This window comes from Mustela lutreola, chromosome 7 (genome assembly GCF_030435805.1).
Source record: "Mustela lutreola isolate mMusLut2 chromosome 7, mMusLut2.pri, whole genome shotgun sequence".
NCBI classification, from domain to species: Eukaryota; Metazoa; Chordata; class Mammalia; order Carnivora; family Mustelidae; genus Mustela; species Mustela lutreola.
In genome coordinates this window covers 106326868-106347481 of record NC_081296.1, presented here as the reverse complement: position 1 = coordinate 106347481, position 20614 = coordinate 106326868, and the positions used below count along the sequence as shown (strand labels likewise).

The window sequence follows — 20614 nt, the reverse complement described above, 5'->3', positions numbered from 1 at the left end:
TTTAGTTTGTTAGCACATGACCACTTATATAAGGAACCACTGAGCACAAGTAAAATCAGTAATTTTGCATGGAGCAAAAATGCTTGAGAATGGAAAAGGATAACCCCTCTAAAGTTGTGTGCAAAGACACAGTAGTCCTCAACGTCTCCTTAGGGTGCTCTGGATATCACAATGACTGGAAGATGCCACAGGCCTTTTGTGAGCCAAGAACAGGAATACCGAAGAGTACAAGGAAGAATTGTCCCATTCAACCTGCCAGCAACTCCCATGGAGCAAGTCTGCCTGGATTGTCCAGGCAATTTAAGTCCATTCATTAGCATGAAAGAAATCAACACAAACATCAGACAGAGAACATCAAATACTTATATAAGACCATCTTCATTATTAGTGATATAGTAGTCCGCACTCATCCGAGGTTTAGCTTTCTGCAGTTTCAGGGGCCCTTGGTCACCTGCGAGGAAGCCCGTGATCCCTGGCCTAATGCTTCGCCACAATGCCTATGTCATTCCCTTCATTTCCTCTCCCATGTAGGCATTTTATCACCACGTGACATCACAAGAAGGGCGAGCACAATACAGTAAGATGTATTTTTTTATTATTTTATTTATTTATTTGACAGACAGAGATCACAAGTAGGCAGAGAGGCAGGCAGAGAGAGAGGAGGAAGCAGGCTCCCCGCTGAGCAAAGAGCCCGATACGGGGCTCGATCCCAGGACCCTGAGATCATGACCTGAGCTGAAGGCAGCGGCTTAACCCACTGAGCCACCCAGGCGCCTCCAGTAAGATATTTTGAAAGACCACATCACATAACTTTTATTATAGTATATTGCTATAAATGTTCTATTTTATTATTGTTAATCTCTTACTGTGCCTAATTTATAATTAAACTTTATCATATGTGTGTGTGTGTGTGTGTGTGTGTGTGTATGAGGAAGCACAGAATACATACAGTTCAGTACTCGTGCAATTTCAGGCATCCACTGGGGGGTCTTGGAACGTATCCCCCACAAACAAAGGGGGACTACTATATTTGGTAGAATATAAGGATGGCTCCATACTCATTTATAAGACACTAAGTACTTAAATCCAGAAGAACCTCACTATGGGGTAGCTATATACGGTCTTTAAAGCACACTCACACAGGCCTTTCTTCTAATAAGCTCTAGACCAGAGGTTCTTTTTTTTTCCCCCTAGATTTACTTATTTACTTGAGAGAGAGAGAGAGAATGGGAGGGAGGAGCAAAGGGAGAGAAGCTTCAAGCAGACTCCCTGCTAAGCTTGGAGCCCGACGCAGGTCTCGATCTCACAACCCATGAGATCATAACCTGAGCAGAACCAAGAGTTAGTTGCTCAACTGCCTGGGCCACCTAGCTGCCCCTCTACATCAGAGATTCTAAATTTCTAATACTAGCAAATACTCAAAACTTGCTGAATAAATACATGATGAAAGACCAGCTCCAGTAATTAAATCAGGTTATAGGGAGGTAGGATTTTTTTATTAGCACTCTCCTGTAATCACTAAATAGTTATGTAAATAAACAATTAAAAATCCAACAACCAAATTCGAACAACTGATGTATAGTCCAGTGGGGAAAGAAGAGAAATAGGTGTGGGATAAATGAAAAATACTGGCCATGAGTTGACAGTTGTGGAAATTGAGTGATGGGGATGTGGAAGTCCATGATATTATTCTATTTTGGAAAAAGCTTGAAATTTTTTCCTAATGAGGTTAAATTTTAAAATAGGAGGAAAATCCACATTGCTGACTATAGGTCAGGGAGGGCAAACACATTATCACCTGTCTCAGCAAGGTGAGGACCTTTCAAGTCTACAACCAGATTCAGATGGCTTTAGCTCTTTTCAAAAGCCAAGTCAGCTTCTTTAAGAAGAAAGCCCTACAGCATCAGATTGACCTTTTGTTATTATTGTTTGTTGCTGCTGGAAAAGCCGTTACAATGTCTACAACCAATCTGTTAAGAACAGGGCTTACCCTTCTCTGATCTAATCTACTATGAGGTCTGTCTTGCACAGGGTATGTATGTCTTCAGTAGCCGTAAACAATCAATCAGGTTTGGTGCCATAGGAATACATTTTCAGGCTGTGACCTCAAGGCTCTCCAACTCAGGTTTTTAGAAGAAAATGGGAAAATTTGGGCGAGACATCTGATTTTAACTATTATCGAGGGTAGCTGCTTTTTTCTTAAATCCTGAAGTCTTGCTAATTTTGCGAAAGCCTCTATGCATATTTCTTATTGATAAACATCACATGTTAAATGCATTCGTCTACAGGATCTGTTAGGATATTTTTTTCTGCTCCAAGGTCTGGTTAGATTCAAGAAGCTCCTGGGAGAAAATATTCCTTAATTCTTACCTCTTCAGTTCCCAAAGCCTGAGGCTCACTGGTAGATCTGGGCTGTTGAGAAAGCAGAGAGGAAAATGAATGCTTCTTGTTTTTTCCTTAATAAAAAGGAAAAATAACATGATACATAAGAGCTGAATAAGCAAATGAGTGTTTCTGTAAATAGAGTTTGGTGGTAACGGCTGAATAGCTCTAAGGGCAGAGGGTCTCAGAGGCTTGCATTTCTGAGCCAGGACACAAGCACTGTGTTAACTCTTTTTCTTTTAAGAAGCAGATGTGGGGCGCCTGGTTGGCTCAGTGGGTTAAGGCCTCTGACTTCGGCTCAGGTCATGATCACAGGGTCCTGGGATCCAGCCCCACATTGGGCTCTCTACTCGGCAGGGAGCCTGCTTCCTCCTCTCTCTCTCTCTCTCTCTCTACCTGTCTCTTGGCCTACTTGTGATCTCTGTCTGTCAAATAAATAAATAAATAAATAAATAAGAAGCAGATGTGAAAAAAAAGAGTCTCTTTCTTTGTGAACTTCTCTGGTCTGCCGAAAAACATGAAACATCAAGTAGGCTTAGAACCTAAGGGAACCAGAGTTCTTGGTGAGTGAGATGATTAAGAAGAAGTTTTCTTCCCTGAACTAACCTGATTTGCTCCCAACAGGACCAAAGGGGCAGAGGCAGAACACGTTCTTGTTCCAGGAGCTATGAACAGGAGCTGGATTTCCACTTGTGTGTATCCAGCCCTTTTAAGAGGGTAGATCTGGACAACTTAGGAATTATAAAAGCATCTTTAGTGTCTAACATTGTGTAGGTTGTTTAGAAGCAGAGACACGGACACCCCTGGCCACGTGACTTCGGAGAATGTTGAGTGAAATTCACTTTGGGTCCTAGGACCAAATGAATATCCATGTCTATAAAGATCTCCTGTGACTTCAGACTGCCAGGTGTGCTGGAGTCTCAGCCCAACCAATTATATTCCCAGATGACCAGAAGGGATCATATGTTTTAAAAAGAGCCAAAGTTATTAGGAAAGCATTATCTCATGATTAATGACAGCAAAGAAAAATAAAAAAGCCAAGGGCCAAAACCAATCTGTTTCCAGAGAATGAATCCTAGGGGTAACAATGATTAGTGGGACTTACAAAAGAGGCCTGTCCAAGGGGGCTCAGGGCCCAGCATTATTGGTGCTAGCAGCCTCCCAGGGAAATAGTTTTGACTCTTTCATCAAGATCCTCAAATACATTCTCAATCATTGTCTTAGTGATAGCACTCCTTGACTTTATTAAAAAAAAAAAAAAAAATCCAAAAGGTAGACAAAGAATTTTTGTCAAGGTGTTAGAAATAGCCTAAATACAAGTAATGTAATTTATTAAGTAAAACAAAAACTCTACATGATGGACTTTTGAAATAATAGACACAAAATCTTAAATGATGAGGAAAAATATACACGATATAAAGTAATGTAAAAAAATACAGAATTATATATAGTGTAACCTCAGTATATTTTCTAAGATAATTTTTCAAATACACTTTATATTTTTCACATATAATATTCTTCTAATATATCACAAATAATATCTTCTAGTAAATGTTAAAATCTTTCTGATCTAGATTATTCTGGAAAATGACTGGAAGAAGGTACATCAAAATGTAAACAGCATATCGCCCCTTCTACCTATAGGGATAATGGAAGTAGCAGGAATTGCTAGATATATGGTCAGTATCTGCTCTGATCTTCCAAGTTTATAATAGATTTTTAAGGTAGGAATCCTATGTGTCAAGGATATCTACTTTTCCCAGCCTCCATTTCTTCAAAGTGTGTGGCCATGAGACAAAGTTCAGTGGGACCACTGCAAAAACGATTTGCGCAACTTTTGGGCCATGCCCTTGCCCTTCCAACGTTCTCCCTTCCTGGTGGTCATAAGTGGATCAGTAGGGCAAGCCACTTCAGATCAAAAAGCAAGAGAAACAGGTTCAAACGATGGACTAACATGATAGAAAAAGCCTAGGTCCCTGGATGATCCTAGGGAACAGAGCTATGTTTCCTGCCCTGGACCCCCCGACCTCTGGGTCATTATGTGAAAGAGAAAGAACTCTGTCACCCCACTGTGAAATCAAACCTCTGTTACATGCAGTTCAATCAACCTAATCAACAGAGGGGATCATTTCTTTATAATTGAAGTATTTTCCAAATTTTCAATGATCACCATGAATTACTTTACCAGAAAAAAAATAATTTAAGTTAAGCATGGTTTAGTAATTTTAAGGAAATGAAGATAGCAGAGAATAGAGTTCGAGCAACATGTGCCCTCTGTCCATATATGAGAGAAAAAATGAAATCTACAATTTCAAGAAGTAGTTATTATATCTTCTCAAGGGCATAAATCACACATCAACTCCCTGAGTTTGTATGACCTTTTCATCACACTTCATGGCACTTTATTTCAAGGCTTCTGAAAAATAGTTTTAATACAGAAAAGTTCTTTAGCTTTAAATAAAATCTGCTTTAATATCTGCTCGAGGACTACTCTCAAAAAAATAAAACTCTAGTCAACATATTAAAATTCTCCATTGAAGAGGATACCTAGACCTCTTAAAGTAAAGTTAGAAACATTTAAAAACAGCTTCATGTGCACTAACTCGTATCTTTAATTTAAGGCTATTGTTTGTCCCTCAGATAAAATCATAATGACTCACTCCTACTATTAAGTCCAGTGGCCCAATAATTCTGTTGATTATCCTCAAACTTTTTTTTTTTTTTTTTTAGATTTTACTTATTTGACACAGAGAGAGGGAGGGAACACAAGCAGGGGGAGTGGAAGAGGGAGAAGCAGACTCTCCACTGAGCAGGGAGCCTGTCCGAGCCTCGATCCCAGGACCCTGGGATCATGACCTGAGACTAATGATGACACTTAATGACTGAGCCACCCAGGTAACCCCCTCAAACAAACGTTGTATTTTGATTTTACTTTCTTCTGGAATGGTGACCGATCTGTCAGAGCTCACAGAACTTCCCTCATCTGGGCCTGTATTATAGGAGGACTGTCCAAGATTAAAAAAAAAGTCACATCTACTCCATCAATTAGAGAAAAGAAACCTCGTCTCCTTGGGAATCAGCTCTGAAACCAGTGTCTACCCATAATAGAATAACACACTTTTTTTTTTAAAGACTTTATTTACTTATTTGACAGAGAGAGAGATCACAAATAGGCAGAGAGGCAGATAGAGAGAGAGGGGGAAGCAGGCTCCCTGCTGAGCAGAGAGCCCGATATGGGGCTCGATCCCAGGACCCTGAGACCATGACCTGAGGCGAAGGCAGAGGCTTTAACCCACTGAGCCACCCAAGTGCCCCTAGAATAACACGCTTTCTAACACAGATCCCTTAATCCACTATAACATTTTGCTAGTGGTATCTGGTGCCTTTTAGAAGATCATTAGAGCCCTGTGGACCTACACACAAGACACTTCCCTAGGTAGACCTTAGAGACTTAAATATAATTATACATCAGATAAAGGACCTACTTCCCCCTACCTTCTCCCCGAGAGAACACCAAATGGTCCTTTTCTCTCCTGTGAATCACAACACCCGACACTAATATGGCTAACTTATATTCAATAACAAAGGCAGGATGCCAGAGTTTCCTCACTTCCCTCTTAGGATGACTATGCCAGTACGTTTTCAAGAACCCCCTAAACTCTCTCTTGCAACAGGCAAATAGAAGCTCATAGTCCAAGCTCTGAATTCTCAGTTCCTCTCCCCCTCTTCTCTTGACAGGAACATAAGCAAGCCAACTCAACAGGCCTAATTACCATGGTAACAACATGCACTGTGATTATGAGTGTGTTTGTTTTTTAAAATGACTCACAGATTATTCTCCCAGAAGCCCCAGACACACCGGTTTCTGGGTGGTTTATAAAAGCTATTCAAAGTTTTCTTGCAAATTTCTTGCCCCTATTAGCATAACTGCTGTGATGGAGAGAGATTCATCAAATCAAATATGCCCTTCTCCTTGAGGATGACAAAAAAAAACCCACTTGGTTCCTTAACCGCTCCAAGATTAATCAATTTAAAACTTGGGTTAATAATGAAATTAATTTGAGTTTGTACACTGGAGATAATTAATCTGTCCCTAATTTAAATAATTAAGGTATTTCATAATGTAGTTTTAGAGACCCAAATGAAATAATCAAGTGAAATAAAAGCGACAGTGAAAAATATCAAGTAAAATAGCCTAAATGTGTGGGCACACGGTCAGCCACATGCGAAGTGTTACAAAAGAAGAGAGGTAAGTTTTAGTGCCAAGATGTTTTTAAACCCATGTCCAAAATAAAAACATTAAACATGGGGGTGCCTGGGTGGTACAGTCAACTGAGGGTCCCACTCTTGGTTTTGGCTCAGGTCATGATCTCATAGGTCATGAACTGGAGCCCCTCAGCGTAGAGTCCGCGTGGGATTCTCTCTCTCCCTCTACCCCTCCACCCTGCACACAGGCATGCACACATGCTCTCTAATAAATAATAAATCTTTAAAAGTGCAAACATGAAAGAATCTAGACATTTGGAAAAACTGTGGACTGCTTCCATTCATTTATACAATTCGCATTATTTAAGACCCTCTATGTAGCAAGTGTCATTGTTTATAACTGGAACAGGGCCACAGGGCTTAGGAAGACCATTTTCTTATCAGAGACAAAGGCCATGGGTGTGGCTTAGTCTGTTATCTTGGAAAGATTCTTTGCTTCATAAGGCATCATTCTAGGTAAGCTCTCAATGAAAGGGACCATTTTCCAATGACAGCATTGAGCCTAGAACTCAAGAGTCCTAACTTGAGCAAGATGGTTGACTCGCTCTTAAAAAAAAAAAAAAAAAAAAAAAAAAGGTTGGTAATTTTTTATGTCAGTTTTCCTCCACATGAATTGGATATAAACCTTACTTTAAAAGAAATGGAAATATGGAAATGGAAACTTTTAAATCTGTTTAACTTAAAACTCTATCTCCTGATGCGACACAGAACACAACACTTAACACACACACTCACACACACACATACACACAAAATAGTTGTTAAAAATTACAGTTTCCCGATGGCTACATATTTTATGTACTGTTACCAATAATGTGCTTTTCCTCGAGAGTTTGAAGGGATAGCCAGAATGAATCTGTCAGGATAGGCTAGGTTATACTGTATGGTAACAAACAACCCCCAAATCTTGGTGTAGAACCAAAGTTTATTTCTCATTCTCACTACATGCGCATCACAGGTCAGTGGACAGGAACAGGACGCCCCCCCCCTTATTGTCTTTACCCCAAGACCCAGGCTTAAGAGTGCACCCCCCATTTCTGTGCTTCTACCACTGCCAACTGCCCAGGGCAGCCATCGCATCCTGGTTCTCAGAAGCTTCTTCCTGGAAGTGGTAAAGAGCACTTCTACCCTCATTTTGCTGGCTAATACAAGAGTTGTGGCTATACTTAACTAAAGTAGACAGAGAAGTGTAAAGTAAGCCTATCATGAATCCAGAAGGAAAACGGGAAATATTTATGACTGAGGGCATAAATTACTGGACAAACAATGCAAGGCTGAGTAGATACCGAAGTTAAAACGGTATCTGGCTATCCCAGAGAAAAAGGCCTCCTCAGGTGATTCCTTACTCCAAGTTCTTTGTTCCGGTGACTCATGTTGGGCCAACAATTACTTCTGCTAGAATTTGATAGGAATCCCATTGATAGATTAAAAGATGCTCTACTCTAGCTCTGTGGTAACAATATTAATTGAGCAGCTATACTTCTAAATAGTTACTATATGTCACGCACTATGCTACATAAACATTTTAATATTATTTTCTCCTGACAATTTTGTGAGGTAGATATTGTCATTATTATTTCCCATTTTATAGATGATGAAACCAGGAGCATAGAAAGTAACTTGCTCAAGAGGTTCTGATTCCAAACTGGTGTTCTTTAACTACTATGCTTCCCTGTGTATTAAGCCCATATTTGAGGATTAAGGCACAGTAAAAAACAAGTAATTTTTTTTTTTACCTAGAAATTTTCACTTTACCTTTTATATTATTTTAATTAAAATCTAGGGGCTGTTCAATAGCAAGTTATTTTTTTTCTTAGTGAAACCATTTTAATGTCCATCCACAGCAATGTTCCCTAAATACAACAATCATTTATAAGATTTTTGTAAGGTTTTTCTTAGATTTTTATTTTATTTATTTGATAGAGATAGATCACAAGCAGGCAGACAGGCAGGCAGAAGGTGGGGGGGCGGGAAGCAGGCTCCCCGCTGAGCACAGAGCCCGACGCGGGGCTTGATCCCAGGACTGTGAGATGGTGACGTGAGCCGAAGGCAGAGGCTTAACCCACTGAGCCACCCAGGTGCCCTTATGAGATATTTTTTACAAAAGCAAAGGACCAGCTCAATTCTCCAAAGAGACTCTAAAATTACAGATTTTTTTCCTATTAAAATTTTTTCATAATTTTTCTCATTTCTGTACAGATCAGAAAAACACTCTTAAACAGAGTTCTATTGGCAAAGCTTAGAAATTAACTTTACTCTCTTGTTTAAAAATGCAAATATGAGTAGGAAGCACTCCATCATTTATTACAGAAAAGGTACTCCTACTATTAATCCTTAGTTTGCCCTGATGAAGAGGCAAAGAAAGCACACCTCAAGACAAGCAGTCAAAACACTGTAATGTCAGCAATTCCACTTCAAAATTCTCCCTTTCCACTATGGCTGCCTCACATATGGGGCCTCTCAAATACACCCACCACCTCCGTGGAAAGTAGGAACCATGAAGAAGAGACAACAGTAATGGAAGTGACTGCTGCCTCCAGAGTTACAAAGTGAAAACCAATTTTCGAAATAACTCATAATCAGGAATTCCAGAGATGAGTCATTCTTCTTGCACAGGTGCTGTAATCAACAAAATACACACCTCTCGAGAGGAAACAAGCTTTCATTTAAGTCTAACAGGCGCCATACACAGAGCCCTTAACCTCTCTAGCTCCTGTCCTGGCCCAGAGTGGATTTTATTCACATCAAATTGATTTCACTGACCAGTCAGGAAAACTAAATTTAATGTGTGTGTGCGTGTGTGTGTGTTCACAATGGAGATAATGCAAGACTAAATTAATTGTTGTCTACATTAAATAATATTCTTATTGCTTCATAGGACCTGATGTATTTTCTTCTGGAATGATATGTTTAGAAGGCCATTCTTTAAGGTCTCGCATTAGCCATTTTGTATTTTCTTTCAGGATTCGTTCTCCAATCTACCTAGATCACCACCATGAACAAAAACAAGCTCTTTGTGTTTTTCAATGGGAAATGCATGGAAACACTGTCCCACTCCCAGTCGTGTGATCTTGATGTTATTTAACCTTTTTGAGCCTTGATATCTTCACTTATAAACCAGGAGTAATAATGGTGTCGGACTCCATGACACCATGGCCTACCTGATAATCATTAACTCCTTCTTCTTTGCTAACAGAACCAGACCTTTTCTCTGGGATCTGGTGGCTGTGCTCTCCGGAGAGGAAAGGCTGCTATCCCCACCTCCCCACCCCGCCACTTCCCCCTCCACCCCCACTGCCTCAGGAGGAAGCTCTCACGTGAGCTAGTCACAGCAGTTCCATCTGCCTAGTCTCTCGAGATAAGGCATGTGAACTGTGAGGGGAATTCAGCTGGGGACAGCTTTTCTGTCACACTAATAAGAGGTACGTGAAAAGAAATGAGTCCCTTCACTGTGCCTCTAGATACTGAAATCCAGCCGCTAGTCTGAAAGCAGCCACCTCAGCATGGGGAGGGGAGAAGCCTAAGAAGAGTGCACCCACCTGCTGAAAATGTCAGAACAGGGAGGGAAAGAATGCAGGTTGCTAAGAACAGTGCCCAGTTGTGAATAACTCTGGGGTTACCTTTCCTTCAGGACCTCTTGAGGCAAATTCCATTGTTTACGCCATTTTGGTATGGTGTTCCTTTACCAGCAGCCAAAAGTGCCCTAATGGAAAAACACTCTTCCCATCTCATAGGGTGATTTTTAAAACTCATGGCAAACAGTAATGTACATAAAGTACTCAGCACACAGCAGCACAAACAGCATGCCTGGCAAATGCCAGTTCTCAACTTGATTGCCGAAAGGTGTTGAGCTTTGCTTGTTCAACCATGAGCAAGCGCTTGACTCTGTGTGGTTTGAATGACTCCTCTGCAAGGTTTTCCTTGGTTCCCCCAAACAGAATTAAGGGCAGAAATCATTGCTTTCTCTACTTTGTCCATCTAAGAGATAATACCAAATTCCTAAGGTTATTTTAAACAATAACGTCGGCATTTAATTCAGATAACAAGCCCTGTAGTACCGACTGTGGTGTAGGAAAATACAATTAAACAAAGCAGTCTTCCTGACTGTGTAAATCAATTTGATCTGAATAAAATTTAACCCAGACCAAGTACTCAACAGAGCCACCAAGTATGCTGCATTTGGAGTCTGCCTAGTTTAATGCAAAAGCTGCTTTCTGGAGAAGAAAGACCTATTTCATAGATTATTATACACGTAGATGAAAAGAACATTTCCTCTGGGACTTCACCACATCCTTACATCAGGAAGGCACCTGCACCTGCCTGGGGACCCTCTCTCCCCAGATCCTCACATGGTGTTCTCCTCACCACGAGGTCTTCAGGGATTACACATTTCTATCACCACCACCATCATATGCACAATCTCCATCATTCAACCTGTTTCTATCTTCATCCATCCCCACACTTCTCACTACCAGATATTTTCTTGTATTAGAACATGTTTCTGTTGATGGGGTCCACACCTGGCTATGATCTAATCAGCCTGGGCTGAGGTTAGGACCTGGGTACTTTTTTTTTTTTTTCCAAAGTACCCCTCAGCAATATTGAATATGCAGCCAGATCTAAAAGCCATTTGTTTATGTGTTTACTGGATCTCTCCCAACCCTAGAATGTGAGTTCCAAGAAAACAAAGAACTGGCCTGTTTTGTTCCTCCAAGTCTCCCCAGCCCCTTGCAGGACACGTGGCACATTGCAGACATGCAGTTAAGACTTGTGGACAAGCTGACCAACTGGAGTGTAATTATGTCAGCATTTGCCTGCTTCCCCTGTAGTTTCTGAGCTCCTAGAGAGCTCCTAGAATATCTATCCTAGTGATAAAAATAAGTGACAAAAAAAAGTTCAATAAATAAATGAATTATAAACAAACTGCATTTGTGAACTTAAATATTCACACACACACACACACACACATACACAAAATAACAGATATGTGAAGTGAGGGGTGTGTTAATTAACCCAATAATGAGAATATTTTCACAATGTATACATGTACCAAATCATCACATTGTACATTTTAAATATCTTACCATTTTATTTGTCAATTATACCACAATAAAGCTGAAATTAAAAACAAATAAACAGGGGCGCCTGGGTGGCTCAGTGGGTTAAAGCCTTTGCCTTTGGTTCAGGTCATGATCTCAGGGTCCTGGGTTAGAGAGAGCCCTGCATTGAGCTCCCTGCTCAGCAGGGAGGCTGCTTCCCCATCTCTCTCTCTCTCTCTCTCTCTCTCTCTCTCTGCCTGCCTCTCTGCCTACTTGTGATCTCTGTCAAATAAATAAATAAAATCTTTAAAACAAACAAACAAAAAAACCCCATAAAACTGTATTTGTATACTATAAGGAAGACAAAGATAGAACTGGGTGTGGACACTGTCCTCAAAGAGCTGGATGAAGGGGAAAAAATTCAGACTGCCATTATACACACCAGAATGTGCTAACTGCTGTGAAGAAAGAACAAAAGATTTCAGGAAAGGTATAGATTGTTTCTTAGTGGGGAGGGCAGAGAAGAAACACAGGAAGGCTTCATGGAAGAAGTAGCATCTACAGAACAAATGGAATTTGGCTATTCAGAGAAGTAAGACTGTGGGGTGAAGTGTGGAAGAGGAAGTAGAAAAGTTTTTCTAGGGAGAGGCAAGAACACAAACCAACCAGCCTAGCTGGAGGTTAGGAGGTCCTGAACTAAGACACCAATTATCAACATGGAAAAGAGTAGATAGTGTCAAGATATGCTCCCAATGACAGTGCCAAAAGCTATGGGATTGGCCATAACTTGAACTGTTTTTTGAGAAACACCAAAATTGAGATTTTATAAATGAGGGACTGAGAGAATGAGGTGTCACTAATAGTCAGGGAATCAGGAAAGAGCTGGTTTTGAGTAGGGAAAGGCAATGGTAGCACAGATTTGGACATTTAAGTTTCATTTTCAGTGGCTTGAATGTTTGTAGGGTGCTTGATGTACAAGTTTAGAAAGCAGATGAGTGATCAGGATGAAGGATCAGATTTGGAACTGACCTGCATGGTGATAATGACAGAAATCATAGAAAAGATTTTATAAAGGGAGAGGGAGAAATTAAGGGGCAGAAAATTCAAATCTTGAGAACAAACATATTTAGGGAATAGAACCTGGGAGTCAGTGGGGAAGTTGGGAGCCTCCAGAGAACTATGAAGGGTGACAGAATGTGCCACCCCAAAATATGCCTCCTTGACATAAGGATTATTTTGAGCAGGTTATTTTGGGAAACAGCAGACACAGGAGAAATTCTGAAAACAGACTAGAAGTTACCGCTTGTGTAAAGGAAATTTACATTTATAAAGGAAATCTCCACTTATAAGGGCGCCTCTCTCTCCTACCTGAAAGGCAAGTATGACTAAATCACTAGATTCTAGTCAGTAGACAGGCATGAATTTAAGTCTGCATAAAAAATCTTACTCTTATTTACCATACTTTACCTGGTCACCTCCCCATAACTGGCCTCCTCCACTTCTCCCCCTCTGTCTTTAGCTGAAGATGGTATTTCAGCCTGAATTCTAAGCCACCGCTGAGAGTTACTCACTTTTCCCTGGATATACATGAGGTATAACATATTAATAAACCTGTGTGCTTTTTCTCTTTTTAATCTTCCTTTTGTTACAGGGTTCCCAGATGAGAACTTAGAAGGGTAGTGGGAAAACTATTTTTCTTCCCCTAAGGTTAGAGAGAGATTAAGTTAGTAGAGTTTATAAAAGTCAAGGGGAAGCTTTGTTGGCAGCAGGTTTAATTTTGAATTTATATGTGTGAACTAACCACATCTACAGGCAAAGAGGAAAGGATCAATAAAGGGAAGGAACCAAATACGTAGGAAAGGAATAGAATTATCAGAACATAGTCCCCTAAATGTAAAAGGAAATAGAAAAGAGAGTGCAAGTAGAGTTTACTCATAGCTTCAGCAAAAGGCTGTGTTAATTTGACCTAGGACAACAGGGAAAGAGAATTAATAGAGACACAGAGAAATTTTAAGGTGGTAAGTAATGAGGCTGAGGAAGCCTGTAATATATGCCTTCTCAGACAAACAAAAGCAATAAATAAATAAAGGAATAAAAAATAATAAATACGCCTGTAATAAATAAAGGAAGGACTTGGGCTTAATGGATTTACTGAAAATGTATAGGGGATAGTAAAATATGAAATTCAAAAAAAGAAAAGGGGTTTTGAAGAATAGCAATGGCCCTGCTAATGTTGCAGTAGAACCCAGCTCTAGAGCTTCTTCATTAGCACTGAATGTCAGGTGCTTGAGGAGAGGATTGTGGGAAGGTCTGACCCTGACAACCAGGCTTGCAGGGAGACAAATAAAGGCCAAAGGAACAGGGAGGAAGGGGTCAAGGGACTGGTTTTCCCAAGCCTCTCCAGTAAGAGCTTGACTGTTTACATATATTTGCCAAGAGATAAAAGAGCTGATCCTGTCACATCTCAAACCTTGGCATACAGTGGTACCATTTCTAAGAAATATGTTATCACTAGAATTTAAGATTGAGCTCCCTCTTTTTAATGTTTAATGAAGTCCCCTAGGGATTGTCTGAACAATGACTCTCATTAAATACAACTTATTTTCTTTAACATAAGAGGTTGGGGGAACATTATACATCTCTAATGCTTTTACCTGAAAATCTGAATCTCAAATCCCACTGTGCCATCTTTACACTGAAATAAATTTGAATGCAGAAACTGCATACTTACACAGAATGTTAAATTTAAACATTATGGTCTTCTTTTTAAAGAAAATAATTTTGTCCTAAAATTTTAAAAATGACAAAGTGTAAAGACTTTCTCTGTCCATTTGATCTAACACAAAGGGAGGTGAAATGGAGATTGAATTGGAACGTAAGGTATTAATCATCTGTGCAACTCTAAAAAGGTAACTTAACTTCTGGGCCACTTCTATTATCCACCATGGAGAGTTTGATACATGCCAAGCTCATCTCCAGGTCTTCTCAGTTGTACCATTCCATGAGTTCACAGGCCAGGGGTTAAGTCTTTAATCCACTGAGCTACCTAGGCGCCCCAGGCCAGGGGTTAAGTCTTAACACAACTCTGTAATTCCCTTCTCCACCTGGATCTAGTAAACCCAGTAATTGTAGAAAAAACAGATTTGCAAAGTAAACAAAATGGGGTTCATTATTCAACCAAAAAAACATACACAAAGAGTGCATTACAAGAATTTCACATATGATCATTCAGGAGCTCTTCAAACCATTCAAAGTCAACCTCTAACCAACCATAAATCCCAGATATTGTTTCTCTTAAGAGCCCCCCTTCATCTTCCTGTCCAACTCCCCTCAGCCCTGGCCATACACTGCCTCACCAGTTTCAGAATCAGGGGGTGAAATGTGTAGTGAGAAATGAAACCCAGAAGGATTCTCCATTTTCAAAAGTGGAATTCAGATTAGAATCCCATTTCGTTAGTAGAAACCTCTCTCAGAAATCTATTGTTATTTAACGATTATAGCTCCTTCTCCATAGGTTAATCCTCTCCATTATAAAGAGCTGGAAAACAATTTAGCACTTCAGATGCTCTTTCCTTTTCCTGACACTGCCAACTATTGAGCACTTCTTTCTCATCCAGCTGATGAGAAGAAACTAGAAAGACGCTGGAAGGACAGTGCCCCAATGCCTCCTTTGTAGTAGTCTGGTCCACATGTGAGCAGAAGGGTCACGAGTGTGACTGTCTACAATAGGGATTGGATTTCACTATCAGGTTCTTGATATCACCAATTATCAGGAGCTATGCAGATTTTCTTACTTTCTCCTTTTGATTTTAAAAGTTACTTCTGAGAGAAGTATTTTACTTGGGCAGGGATAATACTGGTATATGCAGGAGATGAAATTCAAATATTATAATCAGGATCTTTAGGACACACTGTGTTAAGATGTGTCCATTTTAAAATGTCTCCTTGAAAACAATCCAATTAAAAAACGAGCCAAGGATTTGAGTAAACATTTCTCTAAAGAAAATTTACAAATGGCCACTAGGCCTATGAAAAGATGTTCAACATCTAATCCTTAGGGAAATGCAAATGTCAAACACAAAGAAATACCAATTCATACCCCTTAGTATGGCTACTATCAAGAAAAACAAAAGTCCCTAGAAATAACAAGTGTTGGTGAGGGTGAGGAGAAACCGGAACTCCAGTGCACTGCTATGGGATTGTAAAATGGTACGGCTACTGTGGAAAACAGTATGGTCATTCCTCAAAAAATTAAGTAGAATTACAATTTGATCCAGCAATTCAACTCTGGGTACCCAAAAAGAGTGAAGGCAGGGACTCAGACAGATAACTGTACACCCATGATCACAGCAGCATTATTTATAATGGCTAAAACATGCAAGCAAACCTGGTGTCCAACAGATGAATGAATAAACAACTCATTGCATATACACACAATGGAATATCATCCAGCCCCCCAAAAGAAGGAAATTCTGACACCTGCTATAACATGTATGAACTCTGAAGACATTATGGTTAAGTGAATGAAGCCAGGCCGGAGAAGATAGATACTACAGGATTCACGGGTATGAGGTACCTAGAGACAGAGAGTAGAATGGCAGTTGCTAGGGGTTGTGGGGAGAAGGAAATGGGGAGTTATTGTTTAGTGGGAATAGTTTCAGTTTGAGAAAATGAAAAAGATCTGCAGATGGATTAGTGGTAATGGTTATACAACAACGTCAATATACTTCATGCCACAGAAGGTTTATTTAAAAATAGTTAAAATGGGAAATTTTATGTTATACATATTTTACCCCAATAAAGAAAAAAAAATATATGTCTCCTGGAACCTTGGCAGTGGTGGCAACGGCGAACAACATGCTAACTTTTCCTTATGCCACCAGGAAGGAAAACTGACATCTGAGTACCTACTAGGCACCAGGCACTCACATAGTCACACACAAAAGCAAAATCAAAACACCACAACACAAACAAAAATCAAACCTTGATTATGCACTATTAGCTTGTCTTTACAACAAAGAAACTAAAGTTTATACGTTAACGTGCTGGGTCAAATAGTAAAAACCAGAGGTAGGATTCAAAGGCAGATCTGCCTGACTCTCGAAGCCCGTGTTCTTTTCACACCTCGATGTTCTTTTATTTTACCCACAGCTGTCTTTTGGAACTGGCTTTCTGCTTTGACGATAGAGCTTTTATACCTAAAAGTTAGACCTGCCTTCTGAAGTGAGCTAAAAGAGTCCGTCAACCAAATACATTCACTCTGTGCCTACCATATGAGGCCCAGGGCTGGACACGAAATAATGGGAGTCATGTTTCCACCCAGCCATTGGCCATATGGCAGAAAAAAAAACCGTATGATTAAAATTTCAGTGTAGGTCGACTCCCTCAAAGGCCCCAGTATACTCTGAGCAAAAGCATTATGTCTTTCAATATTCCATATGGCCAGAACAAGTGGAAAGAGTCTCATTTTATAGCACTGAAGCATTTTTATCTTTTTCCTAAACCTTCTACCATCACAGTTACTGATCAGCTGTTACTAATGTTGTGCTTCAAGATGGAATTGAACAATTAAGGAAATGTTTTGTGGAGTGCAGAAAATAGGCAACTCTCAGCTGTTTTGTGAAAGAGAATGGGGGGTCGTTTTGACTCCCCTGTGCCTAAGGGCCAAGGTTTCATTTTCTCACTCTTGTGAAACACACAGAGGAGAAGAACACAGACTGTGTACACATCCCCAAACAAAGCAGGGTGTTAGCACAATCTAGTGAAAATCCAGCCCATAGACGAGTAAGGACCAAGGGGGGAGCCTCATACAGCCCAGATTCCCAACTTTCTACTTCATTTAATGACATGCGGCTTGATCATGGAACTCCGATTAGGGGCATTCTGGATCCAAGATCTACCCTCCACCTGCTCTGTGGAAGATTATCTTTACATATTTTATTCTTTAGGAGGGAAATGGGAGGTGCAACTGTGAAAGAAAGGGAATGACTTATCTCGCCTACAGGTTTGATTAAATTCAATGAATCTGCAAGGAAACTCCATGGTTTCCACACCAGCGATATTTTACCCCTTAGGCACAGTACAAGTTTAATTTAATAAGTAAGCTTTAAAAAGTGACATTTTTTTTTTAGTGACTAAGGAGTCTTATCTCTGAAAACGTGCTGCTACACCACAAATTTTGAGACACCAAATCGATTTCAGAAAAATGGCATTAAAAAAGAGAGCTTACAAGCTCTTCATAATTGAGAATGGTAATAAAGGAGGAAACATATTCACTCTCAATGGCATATGTAGGATTTAAAAACTGCATTTTAAGAATTTGAGTGTCTAACTATGACCTTTTTATTGTTTTTTACTCCACTATAAGCAATTCCTTCTTTCCTCTGAAAATCCTCTAATCCTTTCATTCTAAAAATTCAAGGAAAAAAAACCTTTTATCAATGACCATTTATTGCTCACCCACACTTTCCGTTGGAGACAAAGCTTAATTTCTTAAATCATGCTTCACTAGGGTCTTAAACTCTTCCTCCTCCATATCCTGCTAAAGAAATCTCACAATGTCATTTTCCAGTCTGTTAGACCTATTTATTGGACTTTCAGGTATCATTCATAAATCTGAACAAGTCAAGGTTATGGGCTCTCATTAACAGGACCCATGGCTCAAGATAAGCAAAGAATAAAATTGCATTCTGATTTTACTATCTGGCTCTGCTTACAGCGTATACAGGTAAAGAAATAACCCTGCTCCACTTCCACATTTTGTCCTTCACTGAAGTTAATATGCGTCTTGACCTACAGATGAATAAAATCCACAGAAACATCCAATCCATACATATCTGATTCTGGACAAGTTAAACCCGCCAGGCTCCTTTGAGAAAAGATGCAACTTCAGGAGGAGACCTACTGGCAAATGGGAGCTGTTTCTGAGGCTACCCTGAAAGCAGCTGCACAGAGCCCAGGGAGGAAGACACCTTTTTTTTTTTTTTTAATGGTAAATATTGCCCCTCACAAACGCTATTCCAGTCTTTGTTGGCAAATCCTGAGTACAAAAGGATTTAACAAAAACAAAAAACAAAAGAAGGAAGGAAGGAAGAACAGAAAGAAGACTAAAATCAGTCATTATACTGCAAAACAGAAGACATCTCAGTGAAATATGTAGGAAAGATAATGCAACCAACGTTTTCCACCATTTACACCCTCAAAATGAGGGAACTGCACGCTCAGATGAGCCCACAGCTTCAGAGCCCCAATTCATTTCAACTGATCCCTGCTCTTCCTCCAAGAGAACTATGCAAAGGGCTCCTTGCATGTAGCGTGCTTTCCTGACGAATCACTAAAGCTAGACGCCAATGATTTTTTTTTTTTTTAAGGCGAATGTGCTACAAATTTGATCATTCTCAAAAGCCCTTCTAAAAGAACCCATCCTGATCCTTTTCCCCCAATCCTGAAGCCAAGTCCCTATCTTCCCTCAGAAATCTGCCCCGAAAAACCGTAGGCGGGGGTCCTTTTCTCACGGAGAAAGGAGCAAGCGGAAAAGCGTCCCCTTTACCTTGGCGCCCGCGGCTGGTCGGAGAGCGGCCGGTCTCCTGTGTGGGAGCCGAAGTGTGCAGGCGAGCCCCGGAGCAGCCCGCTCAGCCCGCCCCGCGCAGCCCGCCCCGCGCCGCCCAGCCCAGCAGTAGTAGGAGCTGCCACGGAGCGGCCGCCGCTGTGCGCTGTGCGTGTGTAGCAGCGGCGCCTGCAGCCCAGGGACTAGTCCCCACCCAGCTTTGTCTTCAATCATCGTGCTTTCTACAGGAAGCGGCGCATCTCCCACTTCCTCCTCCTCTTCTGGGTAGCTCTTCGCTGCTTGCTTCTTTCCCTCTCACTCAAGCTCGCGTTTTCGCCTCCTCCTGTGCTACTCACACTAGTGTGACCAGAACCCCGCTCCCCCTTTGTTCCAAGTCCCTCTGGTGCCTCTGTTCCTTCCTTCCCCCTTCTCATTCCCCTCACCTCCACGACAGCTTCCAGCCACTGCCTGTCCGCCCCCTGGGCTTCCCCTCCTGCCCCCGGCTGCTTAGCCTGCACTGGCCAGCTGTGGATGGTGCTGCTTGCTGCTGCTGGTGTTGGGGGGCCACAGCCGCTGGCCAGGTTCTGGCCCTGAAATCCAGCACCAGCCTCAATGGCTGCTCCTGCTCTACGTGGTCCCTCTCAAGGCAGCCGGCAGCCTGCAGCTTGCAGCTTCTTGCTGCAGCATTTTGCTCTGTCGCCAACATTCCAGCAGTTTCATTTCTCCAAGGTCCCACTACCACTGAGATCTTACTTAACCCACATGCTCAGAAAGGAATGGCCCTGATTAAGTATCCTTGTGGGGCACCGGAGCCAAACCAAGTCCCACACTGCTACCTGTAGCCTAGCAGTGAAGACGTATTCCCAAAAGATTTCTCAGTGGTGTGAGGGAATGGGCTAGATCTGAATGGTGTGTATTCCCAGCCTAGAGAGAGATTTCTGCCTCTGCCCCCCCTCCCACCTACACACTCACAGACTCATACTGGTAGGGTTCTCTGGACCCTCACCATCCTCTAATCCTTTTCCCTCATTTTAGGACATGGTGTAATGTTCAGGGTAAGAGAGTCTGTCTACCAGGATTGGAATCCAAGCGGTCGTACTGACCATATGAACTTGGAGAAACCAACTTCTATGGTCTTTCACTTCCTCACCTGCAAAACAGGATTATAGTCCCAGCCCACAGGAGACTGTGAGGATTAAAGAGATGTACACAAAATGTTCATAGTTCCTGGGATTTAGAAAGCATTCATACGTATTAGCTCCTATTATTCTTAGAGACAGCATGAGACTTTGATCATCAGTGGCCACATCAGGACCTCTCCTTGGTTTCTGAATTCCCCAAAGTTAGTACATTCACCACTATACCCCCAAGATCTTGGTGA

The 20614-nt window shown here is 41.0% G+C and overlaps 1 protein-coding gene across 2 annotated transcripts in view; it reads right to left on the bottom strand.

Annotated features, from left to right (window-relative positions):
• GNG2 (G protein subunit gamma 2) overlaps positions 1-19453 on the bottom strand; it is a 109768-nt gene extending 90315 nt beyond the window's left edge. Inside the window, exons 1-2 of one of the 2 annotated variants that reach the window (XM_059182087.1) lie at positions 19237-19451; positions 2371-2412 (exon numbers count right to left, since the gene is read on the bottom strand). The gene's annotated coding sequence lies outside the window, so the exon portion shown is untranslated. Of the gene's footprint in view, positions 1-2370; positions 2413-19236 lie in introns of both variants that reach the window. The other variant, XM_059182088.1, reaches the window with a different exon arrangement.
• Positions 19454-20614: the final 1161 nt, after the last annotated feature.